General features: G+C 44.1%; 1 non-coding gene across 1 annotated transcript; it reads left to right on the top strand.

The window, feature by feature from the left end:
* The first annotated feature begins 3241 nt into the window (after window positions 1–3241).
* trnag-ucc (transfer RNA glycine (anticodon UCC)) lies at window positions 3242–3313 on the top strand. The gene has a single exon. It is a non-coding gene; the product is annotated as a tRNA-Gly (tRNA).
* The last annotated feature ends 6437 nt before the right edge of the window (window positions 3314–9750 follow it).

The raw sequence follows: 9750 nt of genomic DNA, 5'->3' as shown, positions 1-9750 counted from the left end.
CTTCACTTTTGCTGTCTCCATCAATATCTGTGTGTTTGTGTGTGTGTATGCCTGTGTGATTGTATCTGAATGTGTGTCTCTCTGTGTGCTGCTGTACGTTTCTCTGCACGTCTCTGTGTGTCTGTCTCTGAGTATCTGTATGTATTGACATCTGTCACACACACACACAGACACGAAACATACAAACACATTCACACAAACACGCATCATCATGACCAAAAGCATTGTGTCACTTTAAACATAAGAGAAATAGACAGAGACAAAGATAGAGGCGAGTTTAAGCCCCACTTTAATACATACAGTTCCCATAACAACAGGGAGTCCGCTGCACAGAGATACAGACACAGAGATAGAGAAAAATGGAGACACTCACTAATACACACAATGAGACACACACATACTCACACAGACACTGGTCGCCATACAGAGATAGATGGGGTGACACAGACGGAAACACAGAGACAGAAACACACACGATAATGTGCACACACATTCAGAGAGACACGTACACAAAGACAGACAGAATCGGTGTGCAGTGAGTGAGAGTCCCCCCCCCACCCTGAGTGTAACCATCTGTAACACAGTCTGGGTCCCATCAGCTCATTCCCAGCTTTTACAGATGGAATGTCCAGGAGAAAGTGTCACAGTCACGGGATGTCCCTCAGACCATTGTCAGGGAAGAGGGGAATCTGGTTACAATCTCATGGTCATTTGGACAATTAACAGATCCGTGTAGTCACTGGGTGTCCGTCTGGGAAATGGATTGATGATGATGGAGAGGAGTTGGGTTCTCCAGAATTAGGTGGAATCAACTTGCAGTGCAGCTTGTTCAGCCCCACAGCTACAAACATCCCCTGTCTCCACCACCGACACTCAGTAACAGCAGTGTGGACCATAGACAAGATGGACTGGAGAAATTCCCCAAGGTTCCTTCCAGAGCAGCTTCCAGACCCATGGCACTATCATGTGGAATGCTGAACACAGCAGATACACGGGAACACCACCAGGTGACAATTCCACATCAAGACACTCCCCACCCTGGCTTGGAAAAACATCTCAGTCCCACAAGTGCCATTGGTTGGAAATCCTGGAACTCCCTCCGTTACATCATTGTGGGTTTATCTGCCCCAAATAAATGGCAGCAGTTCAAGGCAATAACTCACCATCACCTTCACCAGAGTAATTATATCTGAGCAATCCGTGGGGACCCAGCGGCAATGACCCAAAGACATGAATGAATCACAAAATAAAGCTCAGTATTTGGGACCCGTGTGCTCCAGGGCTGAATATCTGAATAAATTGGGTCTATATTCTAGAAAATTAAAAGGTGGTTTCATTGGAATGTCTCAGATTGTGAAGAGGCTTGAGAGGGGAGATGCTGAGAAATTAATCCTGTGGGTCTGGGAATCTGAAACACAATAACACAGTCTCAGGAGTTGCTGGAAAAGCTCAGCAGGTCAGGCAGCATCTGTGCAGAGAAATCACCGTTAATGTTACAGCATCCGCAGTTCATTCGGGTTTGATTGTCACCCTCTCAGGGCAAGGGGCAGGTTATTTGGGACTGAGATGAGGAGACAGCGCTTCACTCTAAGGCCTCTGAGTCTTTAACATTCTCTCTCCCTGAGGATTGTGGATGCTCCCTCACCGAGTACATTTCAGATTGGAATAGACAGATTGCCGGGGTCTCAGGGAGTCACGGGATATGGGGAGTGGATAGGAAACTGGATTTGAAATCTCAAACCAGCTCTGATTGGATTGACTGCCAGAACAGACTGAACAGTTTAAACAGGCTGTATAGTCTCCTCCTGCTCACATTTCCTGACCTCGTGGATGTTTAATGAACTTATTCCCAATCCCTTTGGATTTGTTTCCATGAAACCGTTTATCATTAAATCTCTGCAGCCCCCACCCTATTACAAACCATCTCATTCTTTCTTCAGTGTTACCCCCATTCCAATTCCTCAGGAATCATTACTTTTCTAACTTCCTTCCGCTCGGCTGAATCCCCCCACCCTCATAACACACGGGTTAACCTTTCCCTTCTCCCTATAGATGCTGCCTGACCTTATCAGATTTCTCAGCATGGCCTGTGTTTATTTCAGAGGGAATGACATCTCCCTGTTCCTGTTTCTGTGAGAGGATACATTCCCCAATCCGACTCCTTGATAATCGTGTGTTCACAGAGAAAAGAGGGATCGCTCGGTCCAAATTTATAACATGCACAAAAGGGCATCTATATATTGTGATGATATTAAAAATAAAACATCTTAAGTCAAATGAAATCCTTGAGGAAATGACATGTTGCAATGGGATCTGTAAGGGGCAGGAATTCAATCCGCCCTCCCCCTGTTGTTATTGAGTATGATGCTCCTGACCCACCAATACACAGATCTGACTGAATGCACAAACAACCCCTCTCCATCCATTTCATTCAGAATAAGGTCAATATCAGGACGGATTAAAACACAATACAAACTGTGATGAATGCTGCATGTAGGGAGGCATGTTACTGTAGAGTTTATACAGCACTGAGATCAGGCTGTTCGGCCCATCATTCACATTCCAGTCTAACCGTCTGGACTCCCTCTCTAAACCTCTCCAATTCCCCAGATCCCTGTCTGAATGAAGACTGTCTGTGTGGGGTTTGCACATTTTCCCGGGGTCTGCGTGGGATCCTTCTGGGTGCGTGGGTTTCCTCCCACAGTCCAATGATGTGCAGGTTATAGTGGGTTGGCCATGCTAAATTGTCCAGAGTATCCAGGGATGTGTAGTTACGTGGATTACCCATGGAAAATGCAGGCTTACAGGGATAGGGTAGCGGGGGTGAGTCTTGGTGGGTTACATGATGGGCCGAATGGCTGGTTTCCACACTGTAGGGATTCTATGATTCCATGCTCCTTCCCATCTGCCTCTATGGATGAGGGAGACTATCACCTGACCCAATATCCCCTTCGGTGGCTCAACGTTTGCTTTGTTTCCAACAATGAACTGCAGATGCTGCAGATCTGAGACAAAGCACGGAAATTGCTGGAGAAACTCAGCAGGTCTGGCAGCATCTGTGGGGAGGGAACCTTTCAGATCCAGGGATTGGTCTTCAGAACTGAAGGCTTCTGGTTCTGGTGCTGTCAGACCTGCTGAGCTTCCCCAGCAATTTCTTGTTTGGATTTCAGCCCCAATCCAGTTGGTGATGATCACGGCCTTGTTAAGTGTGTTTGGGAATGGGGAGGGAGCTGGGAGCAGGGTGATGGTAGTGTAGTGGGGAGCATAGCTGCCTTCCAAGCAGTTGACCTGGGTTCGATTCCCGGCCATCGCAGTGTCGTGGTTTGTTAATAGCTTTTATAAGGAAACGCACTGGAATGAACCGAGGAAACAAATCTTTCATTCTGTGGTAAAATGGGTCTGTCAGATTGCTCCTTGCTTTTCCTGGCGATGGCTCCTGTGAATTGCAGTGTGGAACCGGGCAGCATTGCTCGGCATCTCGGAAGCTTTCCCCTCTGCTGCTTCCCATTTCTTATTGAAATATTGGTTGCAGCACAAGGATGGGTTTGTTTTGTTCGAAAAGTGAGAGACCGCTCCTGTTCGGAACGTGAAATAATTACAGAAGCCGCTGGAAACACTGAACAGTTCCAACAGCTTCTGTAGTGGTGGGGAGGGAGGGTTAATATGTCAAATCTACACAAGGATAAAATAAACTCCAGCCTCAAAACAGTCAGAGTTCCTAAGTTTTACAAACATCTGTATAACATTAATCTGAGCCATCAATTCCACTTAAACCCTTCCAATGTGAAATAGCATCTTTCTGACTCTCCCCCACCACCCTCTGTCTTCTACCTTCGAGCCAGTTCTCTACCCAAAGGCTAATTCTACTGCCCCAACATACAAGTTTGAAATAATGACACCAGTCTCAAAACTCCAACAAGAATCTATTCCTGATGACAACAGGCGGGTCAGTTTGCCACCGGTGCTGTTTACACTTGGAATATACCTGGAGCAGAACAACACAAACCCAACTGGAGAAGGTGGCTCTGTATAAGGAGAGTCAGGGTGGAGTTAAAATTCAACAAATGTGATGGAATAAAATCAAAGATTAATGAAGGTAAGGCCGTCCAAACTGGTTCACAACTTATTACATAAGGGGCTGGATAAAAACTGAAGCTATTGTAATAAATGGTTCAAGCTCACCATGGAGAATTAATGCGCTCGGATGGAAAAATGCTGAGTCATCATAAATTGCTGCAAGTTGCAAATAGCAGAATTAAAATCCAACTTGTTTTTTTACTGTAAGGATGAATATTTTAATCATGTTGTTCTCTATATATGAATGATACAGACGGTCATTTATTATCGAGACAGAAAAGACAATCAATATTTTCTTTGACATCTAACTTGGATTTGGAGAAGATACTGTGGATGATACCAGCCAACAGGATTCTTTGTACAGACAGGCGAATAATAATGTCTCCAGGAAATAGCAGAAGGTTGTGGAGGGAAGTGAACAGACTGAAGCCCGCTGTGATGGAGTTTGGTATAAAAGGCTAAAGAGAGACCATCTCGACCAAACTACAGAGTGTGAAATGTGAACATGGATAGAGTTACCTTGGTGTTCATGTGCACAGGTCTTTTACTGTGACAAGATCTGCTGAAGGGGGAAATAGAAAACATGTGGGATCTTAAGCATCACAAATGACCCATTGAGTAAGGAGAAAGAAAATACATAAAGGGAAACCCCGTGCTGTTCCTGGGGATCTGAAATCTAACCTCAGCAGGTCAGGCAGCATCTGTGAGAAGGGAACCAGAACCCATTTCTCCCACAGCAGTCTGCAAGGCACCAAGGGAGCTCCCTGATCTGATTAGCTCTGTGCTAATTAACACTGCACACAGATATTAATCCAGTGGGTCAGCTTCTTAGTTAAACAGTGAGTTCCTGAGAGTGATGAGGCAGACCCTTGTATGTTGTTCACACCTACATGGTCAGTAAAATGGTATCCTGCCTGTCCCATTGTAAACCCAGCTTCAGCTCTGACCATATTTCCTGAAACCCAGCATGGGGAGGAAACACTGCCTCCTGGTCTTAGGTTCTTCGCTGTAGGAAAAGGGTTCACTTCCTGTGATCTCCCTCTGACTACTCCAATGCTTTTAGTTTCTCTCACTTGATTAGCTTTCTATCCCTTCTGGTTTCGTGGTCTAGTCACACTTCCCAAAGCTGAGGCTCCTGCTTAATGATAGAATCTGGCTAGGGCATCAGTAAATGGGAGAATTAGTACAGGGGTATGAGTAAATGGGAGAATTAGTACAGGGGTATGAGTAAATGGGAGAATTAGTACAGTGTTATGAGTAAATGGGAGAATTAGTACAGGGGTATGATTAAATGGGAGATTTGGTGGGAAACAATAAATGGGAGATTCAGTGCACAGCGCCATTACATTAGAAAATTGTTGGGAATGCCAATATATGAGAGAATTGGAGCAGAGCATGTCTAAATTGGGGAATAGGGGCAGGAAATCAATAAGAAGAATTGTTGTTGCAAGCATCAGTTAATTGGAGATTCAGTTCAGTGCACCGTCAAATGAAAAAAAAATGCAGGTCGCCAATAATTGGAGAATTCATTCAGGTGCCATTAAATTCGAAGTGGGAGAACGGGGGTTGGGGCGGGGTGGAAAACACTCAATGGGAGAGTTGGTGCAGTTCCAGGATTTGTGCATGTTTGGAAAATGGGAGAAATAGCCATAAATGGAGTCATACAATCATAGAGATTTACAACACACAAACAGATCCTTCGATCCAACTTGTCCATGCCTCAATTTTAGAATTCTGGCAGCGCTCCAGTATATTGCAGAATCATGGAACTACTTCATGGGAGAAATGGGCAAGGGCTTATCGAAATGTGAGAAATGTAACAGGGCATCAGATAATGGGAGAATTGGGGCAGTGTAACACTAAATGGGAGAATTCGGGCAGGACAATACTTGATGGGAGATTGAGAGTAGGGCACCCAAAAAACATTCAAGGACCTCAGTCAATATGAAGATTGGTGTAAGGCAACACTGTGACGAGAACTGGTTCAGGACTTCACTAATTGGGGAAAGTGGTGCTTAGCAATACTGAATTGAAGAATTGGTGTGGGGTATCAGTAAATGAAAGACCTGGTGCAGGGTGCTGATAACTTCGAGAATTGGAGCAACTGGGAGAACACGGGCAGTGAATCAGTAAATAGGACAAACGCTGCAAAGGATTAGTGGTCGAGATTCAATACAGTGTACCACGAAATGGGGGAGTTGGTGCTGTTCACCACTAAAGGGAAGATATGTGTAGGATCGGTAATTTGGAGATTTGATGCAGGGATCTCCAAGATTAGAGAATTCTGGCAGCTGGTTTCTAAATGAGAGAATTGTTGCAGAGAAATACTAAATGGAAGACCTGGTGCACAGTGGAGCTAAATTTGAGAGTGGATGCATGGCAACAGTAAATGGGAGAATTAGAGTAGCGCACCCTTAAATGGTAAAATCGGGGTCGGGCATCAGTAAATGGAAGAATTAGTACAGGGATATGTGTAACTGAGAGATTTGGTGGGAATCAATAAATGGGACATTCGAAATGCTTTGCTTGAATTTTCTAATATCTTGACACTCACACCAGTTTTCCAATGTAATGGCACTGTGCACCGAAATTGGGGAATGGGGCCAGGGAATCAATAAAAAGAAAAATATTGCTAGTATTTGTAAGTTGGAGATTCAGTTCAGTGCATCACTCAATGAAAAGAATTCAGCAGGGCACCCGTACGTGGAAGAAGTGTTTCAGGGAACAATTAAATGGAAGGAATTGATGCAGGACAACAATAATTGGAGAATTCATGCAGGTGCCTTTACATTGTGCAGGATAATACTCAAAGGGAGAGTTGGTGCAGTTTCAGGATTTGTGCAGGATTGGTAAATGGGAGAAATGGTGCAGAGCAGTGGAGCCATAAATAGAGTCATACAATCATTAAGATGTACAACATGGAAACAGACACTTCATTCCAACTTGTCTATAACTCAATTTTAGAATTCTGGCAGCGCTCCACGAGATTGGAGAATCATTCCAAGGAACTACTAAATGGAAGAATTGGGCAAGGGCTTATCGAATTTCGAGAATTTGGAAAAGGGCATGTGATAACTGGAGAATTGATGCAGTTAGCACCAAATGGGAAACTTGGGGCAGGACAAGACTTGATACGGGAATGAGAGTAGGGCACCCCTAAATTGGGCGAGGGCAAGAGTCAACATAACGATTGGTGTAAGGCACAACTGAATGGAGGACTTGTTCAGGACGTCAATAATTGGGGAAAAGGTGGTAAGCAACACTGAATTGGAGAATTGATGTGGGCCATCAGTAAATGAGAGACCTGGTGCACAGTGGAGCTAAATTAGAGTTTTAGTGCGTGGCAACAGTAAATGGGAGAATTAGAGTAGCGCACCCTTAAATGGTAGAATGAGCTAGGGCATTAGTAAATGGAAGGATTGGTAGAGGGATGTGAGTAAATGGGAGATTTGGTATGAAACAATAAATGGGAGATCTGGTGAACATTGGCATTTCTTTAGAAAATTGATGGGAGTGCCAATGTATTGGAAAATTGGAGCAGACCATGTCTAAATTGGGGAATAGGGGCCAGGGAATCAATAAAAAGAAGAAATGTTGCAAGCATCGGGAAATTGGAGATTCAGTTGAATGCATCATTAAATGAAAACACTTCAGCAGGGCATTCGTACGTGGCAAAAGTGTTTCAGGGAACATTTAAATGTAAGGAATAATTTGAGAATTTATGTAGGTGCCATTAAATTCTAAGTGGGAGGACTGGGGCAGGATAACCTCAATGGGTGAGTTGGTGAAATTCTCGAATTAGAGCAGGATTGGGAAATGGGAGAATTGGTGCAGGGAAGCGGGGCAGTAATTACAGCCTCAGAGATGTACAGCACGGAAACAGACCCTTCAGTCCGACTTGTCCATGCCTAAATTTAAGAATTCTGGCAGCTCGCCCCGAAATTGGAGAATTATTGGAAGGAACGACTAAATGGAAACAATCGGGAAAGAGCTTATCGAAATGTAAGAGTTTGCAACAGGGCATCAGAAAATGGGAGAATTACTGCAGTTCAGCACTAAATGGGTGCGTTATGCTGTGTTGCACTAAATGGGAAAATTGAGGCACGACAATACCTTTTGGGAGACTGAGTTTAGGGCACCACTAAATTGGGCGAGGGCATCAGTCAGTATGAGGATTGCTGTAAGACAAAACTGAGTGGAGAACTTGTTCAGGACGTCAGTAATTGGGTGAAATGGTGCTTAGCAACACTAAATTGGAGAATTGGTGTGGGGTATCAGTAAATTAAAGACCTGGTGCACAGTGAAGCTAAATTAGAGAATTGGTGCAGGACAACAGGAAATGGGAGAATTAGTATAGCGCACCCTTAATAGTAGAATCGGATTAAGGCATCATAAATGTAATTAGTACGGGGATATGAGTAAAAGTGCAAAAAAAAAGTGGGAAATCTGCTGCACAGTGCCGTTACATTAGAATATTGGTGTGAGTGTCAATATGTTGGAAAATTGGAGCAGACCATGTCTGAATTGGGGAATAGGGGCCAGGGAATCAATGAAAAGAAGAAACGTTGCCAGAATTGGGAAATTGGAGATTCAGTTCAGTGCATCACTAAAAGGGAAAAAAATCAGCAAGACATCCGATCGTGGAAGATGGGTATCGGGGAACAAATAAATGTAAGGAATTGATGCAGGGCAACAATAATTGGCGAATTCATGCAGGTGCCATTAAATTCTAAGTGGGAGGACTGGGGCAGGATAACCACAATGGGTGAGTTGGTGAAATTCCCGAATTAGCCCTTCAGTCCGACTTGTCCACGCCGAAATTTAAGAATTCTGTCCAATTAATAAATTGGAGAATCATTGCAAGAAACTACGAAATGGAAAAATTGGGAAAAGGCTGATTGAAATGTGAGAATTTGCAACAGGGCATCAGATAATGGGAGAATTAGTGCAGTTCAGCACTAAATGGGTAAGTTATGCTGTGTTGCACTAAATGGGAGAATTGGGGCAGGGAGATTTAGAGTAGGGCACCCCTAAATTGGGCGAGAGCATCAGTCAGTCTGAGGATTGGTGTAAGGCAACACTGAGTGGAGAACTTGTTCAGGGTATCAGTAATTGGTGGAAATTGTGCTTAGTAACACTGAATTGGAGAATTGGTGTGGGGCATCTGTAAATGAGAGACCTGGTACAGGGTGCTGATAACTTCGAGTGGAGCAAATGGGAGAACACGGGCAGTGAAACACTAAATAGGACAAATGTTGCAAAGGATTAGTGTTCAAGATTCAATACAGTGCACCACGAAATGGGGGAGTTGGTGCAGTTCACCACTAAATGGGAGATATGTGTAGGATCAGTAATTTGGAGATTTGATGCAGGGATTGGCAAGATTACAGAATTCTGTCAGCGGTCAACTAAATGGGAGAATTGTTGCAGGGAAATACTGAATGGAAGAACGGTGCACAGTGGAGCTCAATTACAGAATGGGTGCATGCACCATTAAATGGGACAATTAGAGTAGCGCACCCTTAAATGGTCGAATCGGGCTCCAGGCATCAGTAAGTTAGAGATTGGAAAACTGGGGTGAGTGCCAATATACGAGAAAAGTGTTGCAGAGCCTGTCTAAATTGGGGAATAGGGGCCATGGAATCAATAAAAAGAAGAAATGTTGCAAGCATC

This window comes from Chiloscyllium punctatum, chromosome 31, assembly GCF_047496795.1.
Source record: "Chiloscyllium punctatum isolate Juve2018m chromosome 31, sChiPun1.3, whole genome shotgun sequence".
Classification (NCBI taxonomy): Eukaryota; Metazoa; Chordata; class Chondrichthyes; order Orectolobiformes; family Hemiscylliidae; genus Chiloscyllium; species Chiloscyllium punctatum.
The sequence above is the reverse complement of the archived record's forward strand: the minus strand, read 5'-3'. Positions and strand labels throughout refer to the sequence as shown.